Here is a 9,971-nt window from a genome sequence, read left to right on the forward strand (position 1 = left end):
TGAAGTCGGAAGTTTACCTACACATTAGCCAAATACATTTAAATTCAGTTTTTCACAATTCCTGACATTTAATCCTAATAAATATTCCTATTTTAGGTCAGTTAGAATCACCCCTTTATTTTAGCAATGTGAAATGTCAGAATAATAGTGGAGAGAATGATTTATTTCAGCTTTTATTTCTTTCATCACATTCCCAGTGAGTCAGAAGTTTACACTCAATTGGCATTTGGTAGTATTGCCTTTAAATTGTTTAACTTGGGTCATCTGATGAAGATCATCAAAGGCTAGTGATTAATGTTATCTCTATTTCTGCTTTTTGTGAATCCTATCTTTGGCTGGAAAAATGGCTGTGTGTTTTTTTGACTTGGCGGTGATTTAACATAATCATATGTTGTGCTTTCGCTGTAAAGTATTTTTTAAATCGGACACAATGGGTGGATTAATTACAAGAAGTTTATATTTCATTTGCTCTATTGGATTTGTTAATGTGTGAAAGTTACATATTTCAATTTTTTTTTAGGAATTTCGCATTCTGCCTTTTCAGCGGAATGCCAGCCCTAGAAATGTTTTAAGCCATTTTGCCACAACTTTGGAAGTATGCTTGGGGTCATTGTCCATTTGGAAGACCCATGTATGAGCAAGCTTTAACTTCCTGACTGATGTCTTGAGATGTTGTTTCAATATATGCACGTAATTTTCCATCCTCATGAAGCCATCTCTTTTGTGAAGTGCACCAGTCCCTCCTGCAGCAAAGCACCCCCACAACATGATGCTGCCACCCCTGTGCTTCACGGTTGGGATGGTGTTCTTCGGCTTGCAAGCCTCACCCCTTTTTCCTCCAAACATAACGATAGTCAGTATGGAAAAACTGTTATATTTTTGAATCATCAGACCAGAGGACATATCTCCAAAAAGTATGATCTTTGTCCCCATGTGTAGTTGCAAACCGTAGTCTGGCTTTTTTTATGTGGTTTTGGAGAAGTGGCTTCTTCCTTGCTGAGCGGCCTTTCAGGTTATGTCGATATATGACTCGTTTTTTGTGTGGATATAGATTATTTTGTACCTGTTTCGTCCAGCATCTTCACACGGTCCTTTGCTGTTGTTCTGGGATTGATTTGCACTTTTCGCACCAAAGTATGTTCATCTCTAGGAGACAGAGTGCGTCTCCTTCCTGAGCGGTATGACAGCTGCATGGTCCCATGGTGTTTACTATTTTTTGTACAGATGAATGTGATTTGGAAATTTCTTCCAAAGATGAACCAGACTTGTGGAGGTCTACAATTGTTTTCTGAGGACTTGGCTGATTTCTTTTGATGTTCACATTATATCAAGCAAAAGGCAATGAGTTTAAAGGTAGGCCTTGAAATACATCCACAGGTACACTTCCAATTGACTCAAATGATGTCAATTAGCCTATCAGAAGCGTCTAAAGCCATGACATAATTTTCTGGAATGTTCCAAGCTGTTTAAAGGCAGAGTCAGCTTAATGTATGTAAAATTCCTGACCGATTGGAATTGTGATACAGTGAATTATAAGTGAAATAATATGTTTGTAAACAATTGTTGGAAAATGTACTTGTGTCATGCACAAAATAGATGTCCTAACCGACTTGCCTAAACTACAGTTTATTAACAAGAAGTTTGTGGAGTGGTTTAAAAATGAGTCTTAATGACTCCAACTTAAGTGTATGTAAACTTCCGACTTCAACTGTATATTAGCCTTTTCCAAATTGTCTATGAGTAACTTTGAGTTACACAATCAATTTTGAGATACTTGAATGATTTGAACAGGAAAGATAAAAAGAGGATCTGTACATCATAACCTCATCATAGTGATGATATTAACCTGTTACTCCTACCCCCCTACTTTTTCAAACATTCTGTTAAAAATCGCGCAACATTTCAGCGCCCTGTTACTCAGGCCAGGAATATAGTATATGCATATGATTAGTATGTGTGGATAGAAAACACTCAGACATTTATAAAACTGGTTAAATCACGGCTGTGACTATAACAGAACGTGCGTTTCATCGAAAAGTGCAGGAAAATCTGATCACTGAAAGTGGAAAAATATATCCATCCGCCGGCCGCTGTTACATGCTATCAGATAATAGCTTCTCATGCTTTCGCCGAAAAGCATTTTAAAAATCTGACTTGTTGCCTGGATTCACAACGAGTGTAGCTTTAATTCAATACCCTGCATGGGTATTTTAATGAACGTTTGAGTTTTAACTAATACTATTAGCATTTAGTGTAGCGCATTTGCATTTCCAGAGCTCTAGATGGGACGCCTGCGTGCCAGGTAGGAGCAAGACGTTAATAGCGGTGGTGGACAAAGTGCTCAGAAGTCAATCTTGAGTAAAAGTAAGGATACCTTCATAGAAAATGATTCAAGTAAAAGTAAAAGTCACCCAGTAATAAATAATCCCTGAGTATAAGTCGAAAAGTATTTGGTTTTAAAAGTGCTTAAGTATCAAAATAAATGAATTTCAAATTCTTTATATTATGCAAACCAGACAGCATACTTCGTTTAACTTTTTTTTATTTACAAATTGCCAGGGGCACACTACAACACTGACATTAATTTACAAACAAAGCATTTGTGTTTAGTGAGTCCGCCAGATCAGAGGCAGTAGGGATGAACAGGGATGTTCTCTTGATAAGTGCGTGATTTGGACCATTTTCCTGTCCTGCTATGCATTCAAAATGTAACAAGTACTTTTGGGTGTCAGGGAAAATGTATGGAGTAAAAAGTACATTATTTTCTTTAAGAATGTAGTGATGTAAAAGCAGAACTTGTCAAAAATATAAATAGTGAAGTAAAGTACAGATACCCCAAAAAACTACTTAAGTTGTCCTTTCAAGCGTTTTTACCTACGTACATTTACCACTGATTAATTGTGAGATGTGCAATGTCATTGTGTTCCGATATATGATGTAATTAAAATAAGATACCTTGTGTCACGTTTGTTATAAGGATTGGACCAAGGCGCAGTGTGGTGTTCGTACATTCTTAGAATGAAATACTGAACAAACTAACAAAATAACAAAATAACAAAATGAAACGTGAAGCTATACAAACTAGTGCTGACAGGCAACTACACATAGACAAGATCCCACAACAGAAAGTGGGAAACAGGGCTGCCTAAATATGATCCCCAATCAGAGACAACGATCAACAGCTGTCTCTGATTGGGAACCATATCAGGCCAACATAGAAATACAAAACCCCTAGACCTACAACAACCCTAGACATACAAAACCCTAGACATACAAAATCCTAGACATACAACACTAGAGTACCCACCCTAGTCACACCCTGACCTAACCAAAATATATAGAAAACAGAGATATCTAAGGTCAGGGCGTGACACCTAGACTTCAGCTTCCCTGACGAGGATTCACCTCACCTGACGAGGATTCAGCCTCCTCGTTGCCCGGATGTACTCCAGGTTGCAGTTTAATTCACTGCTTGTAACGATCTTCGTCTTCATCGGATGAGGAGTAGGAAGGATCGGACCAAAACACAGCATGGTAAGTGTCCACGATTCTGTATTATCACAGAACACAAAAATACAAAATAACAAAGTGAATGTAAGAAATGAAAATTGAAACAGTCCTGAAAGGTGAAAACATAAAACAGGAAACAACTACTCACAAACACCAGGTGGGAAAATGCTACTTAAGTATGGTTCTCAATCAGAGACAGGCCTCCTGTAGGTCTCCCCAGCCTGGTGGGTCCTTTGGCAGCCCCACGCACCAGGCTGCCTCTGCGGCTTCTCCTTCCAGAGTCTCCCTCGCGTCCGGAGCCGCCAGAGCCGCCCGTCAGTCCGGAGCCGCCATAGCCGCCCGTCAGTCCGGAGCCGCCAGAGCCGCCCTCCTGTCCGGAGCCGCCCTCCTGTCCGGAGCCACCAGAGCCGCCCTCCTGTCCGGTGCCGCCAGAGTCTCCCGCCTGTCTGGCGCCGCCAGAGTCGCCCACCTGTCTGGCACCGCCAGAGTCTCCCGCCTGTCCGGCGCCGCCAGAGCCGCCCTCCTGTCCAGAGCCGCCAGAGTCACCCTCCTATTCGGGGCCCGCTGCAAGGGTCCCCAGTCCGGGGTCGGGGACGCGGATCGCCGCTCCAGAGGCGCCACCGAAGTGGGCCAAGACTAAGGTGGAGTGGGGTCCACGTCCCGCGCCAGAGCCCACACCCTCCTCTATGGGTTTAGGTTTTACTGCCGGAGTCCGCACCTTTTGGGGAAGGGGGGGTAATGTCACACCCTGACCTTAGAGATCATTTTTCTGTCTCTATTTTGGTTTGGTCAGGGCGTGAGTTAGGGCATTCTATGTTGTTTTTCTATGTTTTCTTTTCTATGTGTTTGGCCTGGTATAGCTCCCAATCAGAGGCATCTGTCTATCGTTGTCTCTTATTGAGAACCATACCTAGGTAGCCTTTTCCCACCTGGTGTTTGTGGGTAGTTGTTTCCTGTTTTGTGTTTTCACCTTTCAGGACTGTTTCGATTTTAATTTCTTACATTCACTTTGTTGTTTTGTATTTTCGTGTTCTGTGATAATATATAATAATGGACACTTACCATGCTGCGTTTTGGTCCGATCCTTCCTACTCCTCATCCGATGAAGACGAAGATCTTTAAACTGCTTTAGCACACTCTGCCAACCATGTCTGAATCCTGGCTTAGGACAACCACCAAAAACTCTGAAATCTCCATCCCTAACTACAACATTTTCAGACAAGATAGAACGGCCAAAGGGGGCGGTGTTGCAATCTACTGCAGAGATAGCCTGCAGAGTTCTGTCCTACTATCCAGGTCTGTATGTAGGTCTGGATGTGAACTTTTTCTTGATTCATCAGGGATTTTATATTTGACAACACGATACCTTTGTCCTATCCCTGCTTTGGGATGGGTAATCATGATTCATGTCTCTCTTTACAGTTCCTGAAAAATGCAAATTACCTGATGCATGGCCTCTACACCAGTGCTTGGCCACCCACTCAGTTACCAGTGAGCTATACTGCCACGTCCCAGGGAAAAGAGAGAGCAGAACCCCCCCTTAAATCCGTAGTCAATGACTAAGTATTATGTGCAAAATGTAATTTTTTTCGATTTGATTCTCTGAGCTTCAATGTGAATTGATTCCTACTGAGCAGCTTTGTAAGAGCTAGGTTTGTACTAGCTTTGCTGATGATCAGTAACGTTTTTTTCTCTGCATCAGGTCTCACAAACACTTGATTTCCGAAGTCATGCTATTCAGCTTCCCATGATTGCATGATCTTACACTCTTAGAAAAAAAAGAACCTGAAAAGGTTAGTTGGCTTTCCCTATTAGAGAACCATTTGAAGAACCGTTTCTGGTTCCATATAGAACCTGTTTGGTTCCAAGTAGAACTTGCAGTAGGCTACATGATCTGTGTCAGTGTGCGTGATCCTCTTTCTCAGTTTTATTCCTACCTCGACTGCACCACAACAGACAATCTGTCATTTCTCACAGACATAGACACAGAGCTCGGACCAGCAGAACCAGAACTTTTAGCAAATATGTTGGTTAATTTCACACATTTAGCAGCATCGACCAAAAGAGGCCTTTTTTGGTCTCACTAACTTTTTTGGCATTAACATTCCATTTTTCTGTTTTTACTGAGTGGCTGACAGAGTCAGAGCGGGTCTTACTCTTTTTGATGATGCACGTTTGACTTTGAATGTGACATTTGCACCACCTCAGCTCAGCCAATCAGAAAGCGAGGCCAGGCATCTGGGGGGGGGGGTGGCCTCTGACAACAGCGAAATAGTGCAAAAGTCACACAAAAAACTGTCTCATGGGCATCTGGCTATGTCCATTCTATTTTTACATGTAATATTTGTCCATTTCAGCCAGCCAATAAACTATGGTCCGGTCCTTCTGGCATTTGCCAGAATTGCCAGGTGGTGAATCCACCCATGTCCGAACCCTCTGGATCAATAATAATTACCCATCAGATTAACATAGAGCAGATGTATTGAGCTGGCTTTAAACGTACTGGGACCTTGGGATATACATCTCGTTAACACAAACAGCCTTTTAACAATGTCTGTTCTCATTGAAACTCATTATAAGAATTGATCTAGTGGATGTACAGGGGAATGTATCGATTGAATGTTGTTTAACCTCAGGTTGCTCGGTTACAGTGGTTAAACTGTAAGCTTGCCTAACATGCCTTACATGTGGCTAATGACCTTAGATATATTGTCAGGATATTAGCTACCATATAAGGATGGTGGTGACGATGATGGTGATGATGATGATAATTTTTATTTATTTTTATTTCACCTTTATTTAGGCAAGTTGAGAACAAGTTCTCATTTACAACTGCGACCTGGCCAAGATAAATCAGAGCAGTTCGACACATAACAACACAGAGTTACACATGGAGTAAAACAAACATGCCTTCAATAATACAGTAGAAAAATAAGTATACATACAATGTGAGCAAATGAGGTTAGATAATGGAGGTAAAGGCAATAAATAGGCCATGTTGGCGAAGTAAATACAATATAGCAATTAAAACACTGGATTGTAGATTTGACAGTAGATTAGTATGCAAAGTAGAAATCCTGGTGTGCAAAGGAGCAAAATAAATAAATAAATACAGTAGGGGAAGAGGTAGTAGTAAATTAAATTGATTATACATGACATGGGACATATATAAGGTCCCACAGTTGGCAGTGCATGTCAGAGCAAAAACCAAGCAATGAGGTTGAAGGAATTGTCCGTAGAGCTCCAAGACTGGATTGTGTCGAGGCACAGATATGAGAAATGGTAGGAAAACTTTTTGCATTGCAGGTCCCCAAGAACACAGTGGCCTCCATCGTTCTTAAATGGAAGTTTGGAACCACCAAGAATCTTCCTAGTGCTGGCCGCTGGCCGCCCAGTCAAACTGAGTAATCGGGGGATGGTCACTCTGACAGAGCTCCAGAGTTCCTCTGAGGAGATGGGAGAACCTTCCAGAAGGACAACCATCTCTGCCGCACTCCACCAATCATGCCTTTATGGTAGAGTGGCCAGACGGAAGCCAGTCCCCAATAAAAGGCAGATGAAGGACCGCAAGGAAGTTTGGCAAAAGGCGAAAAAAGTACTCTCCGGCCATGAGAAACAAGATTCTCTGTTCTGAAACCACAATTGAACACTTTGGACTGAATGCCAATCGTCATGTCTGGAGGAAACCTGGTATCATCCCTAAGGTGAAGCATGGTGGTGGTATTTAATTTTACCTTTATTTAACCAGGCAAGTCAGTTAAGAACATATTCTTATTTTCAATGACGGCCTGGGAACAGTGGGTTAACTGCCTGTTCAGGGGCAGAACGACAGATTTGTACCTCATCAGCTGGGGGGGTTTGAACTAGCAGCCTTCCCGTTACTAGTCCAACGCTCTAACCACTAGGCTATGCTGCCGCCCCATCATGCTGTGGGATGTTTTTCAGCTGTAAGGACTGGGAGACTAGTCAGGATCAATGGAAAGATGAATGGAGCAAAATACAGACAGATCTTTGATGAAAACCTGCTCCAGAGCACTCAGTACCTCAGATTTGGGCGAATGGTCACATTCCAACAGGACAATGACCCTAAGCACACAGCCAAGACAACGCAGGAGTGGCTTCGGGTCAAGTCTCTGAATGTCCTTGAGTGGCCCAGCAAGAGCCCGGACTTGAGCCCGATCGAACATCTCTGGAGAGACCTAAAAATAGCTGTGCATTGACTCTCCCCATCCAAACTGATGAGAGGATCTGCAGAGAGGAATGGGATAAACTTGCTAAATACAGGTGTGCCAAGCTTGTTATATCATACCCAATAATTTTTTACTTAGTTAGGGAAGTCAGTTAATTAAGAACAAATTCTTAATTACTGTATAACGATGGCCTAGGAACAGTGAGTTAACTGCATTGTTCAGGGGCAGAACAACAGATTTTGTACTTTGTAAGCTCAAGGACTCTTTTGCAAATGTAATTTTCAATGGATTAAATCGTTTTTTCCCCTAATCAATCTACACAAAATACCCCATAATGACAAAGCAAAAATAGGTTTTTATAAATGTATTATTTTAAAGCTAATTTCTTGCAATTATACACAATTTGCCATCTCTGTAACGGCGTTTGTCTGTTGAAAGAAGAGAGTCGGACCGAAATGCAGCGTGTAGGTTACTCATGATTTTAATGAAATGAATCGCTGTACTTGAAATAACTGAATACTAAATACAAAAACAACAGAACGGAACGTGAAACTAATTACAGCCTATCTGGTGACTACAACACAGAGACAGGAACAAACACCCACGAAATACAAAGCGAAACTCAGGCTGCCTAAATACGGTTCCCAATTAGAGACAACGATAAGCACCTGACTCTAATTGAGAATCGCCTCAGGCAGCCAAGCCTATACCACACCCCTAATCAGCCGCGATCCCAAAAAATACAAACCCCAATACGAAACACAACATATAAACCCATGTTACACCCTGGCCTACCCAAACATATAACAAAAACACAAAATACAATGACCAAGGCGTGACAGAACCCCCCCCCCCTAAGGTGCGGACTCCCGGACGCACCTCAAGAGCATAGGGAGGGTCCGGGTGGGCGTCTGTCCATGGTGGCGGTTCTGGCTCGGGACGTGGACCCCACTCCATTAATGTCCTAGTTCCTCCCCTTGGCGTCCTGGGATAATCCACCCTCTCCGCCGACCATGGCCTAATAGTCCTCACCCAGATCCCCACATAACTGAGGAGCAGCTCGTGACAGAGGGGCAGCTCGGGACAGAGGGGCAGCTCGGGACAGAGGGGCATCTCAGGACAGAGGGGCATCTCAGAACAGAGGGGCATCTCAGGACAGAGGGGCATCTCAGGACAGAGGGGCAGCTCCGGACAGAGGGGCAGCTCCGGACAGAGGGGCAGCTCGGGACAGAGGGGCAGCTCGGGACAGAAGCAGCCCGGGACTGAGGGGCAGCCCGGGACTGAGGGGAAGCCCGGTACTGAGGGGAAGCCCAGTACTGAGAGGAAGCCCAGTACTGAGAGGAAGCCCAGTACTGAGAGGAGGCCCAGGCAGGTAGTAGGCTCCGGTAAATCCTGGCTGGCTGGCGGAACTGGAAGATTCAGGTTGACAAGCAGATCTGGAAGAGACTGGTTGTCTGGCAGATCTGGAAGAGACTGGTTGTCTGGCGGCGCTGGGCAGACTGGGAGCACTGGCGGCGCTGGGCAAACTAGGAGCACTGGCGGCGCTGGGAAGACTGGGAGCACTGGCGGCACTGGGCAGACTGGGAGCACTGGCGGCGCTGGGCAGACTGGGAGCACTGGCGGCGCTGGGCAGACTGGGAGCACTAGCGGCGCTGGGCAGACTGGGAGCACTGGTGGCGCTGGGCAGACTGGGAGCACTGGCGGTGCTGGGCAGACTGGGAGCACTGGCGGCGCTGGGCAGACTGGGAGCACTGGCCGCGCTGGGCAGACTGGGAGCACTGGCGGCGCAGGAGAGGAGAAAGGCTCTGGCTGTGCTAAACAGGCGGGAGACTCCGACAGCGCAGGAGAGGAGAAAAGCGCTGGCTGCGCTGAACAGGCGAGGCACACTGGAGGCCTGGTGCGTGGTGCTGGAACTGGTGGTACTGGTTCGAGGACACGCACAGGAAGCCTGGTGCGGGGAGCTGTTACCGGAGGACTGGTGTGTAGAGGTGGCTCTGGATAGACCGGACCGTGCAGGCGCACTGGAGCTCTTGAGCACCGAGCCTGCCCAAGCTTACCTGGCTCGATGCACACTCTAGCCCGGCCAATAGGAAGAGCTGGTATGTGCCGCACCGGGCTATGCTCCCGCACTGACAACACCGTGCGCTCCATAGCATGACACGGTGCCTGCCCGGTCTCTCTAGCCCAACGGTGAGCACAGGGAGTTTGCGCAGGTCTCCTACCTGGCATAACTATTCTCCCTTCTAGCCTCCCCCAATAATTTTTTTGGGC

The sequence above is a fragment of the Oncorhynchus gorbuscha genome, linkage group LG07, assembly GCF_021184085.1.
Source record: "Oncorhynchus gorbuscha isolate QuinsamMale2020 ecotype Even-year linkage group LG07, OgorEven_v1.0, whole genome shotgun sequence".
Lineage (NCBI taxonomy): Eukaryota > Metazoa > Chordata > Actinopteri > Salmoniformes > Salmonidae > Oncorhynchus > Oncorhynchus gorbuscha.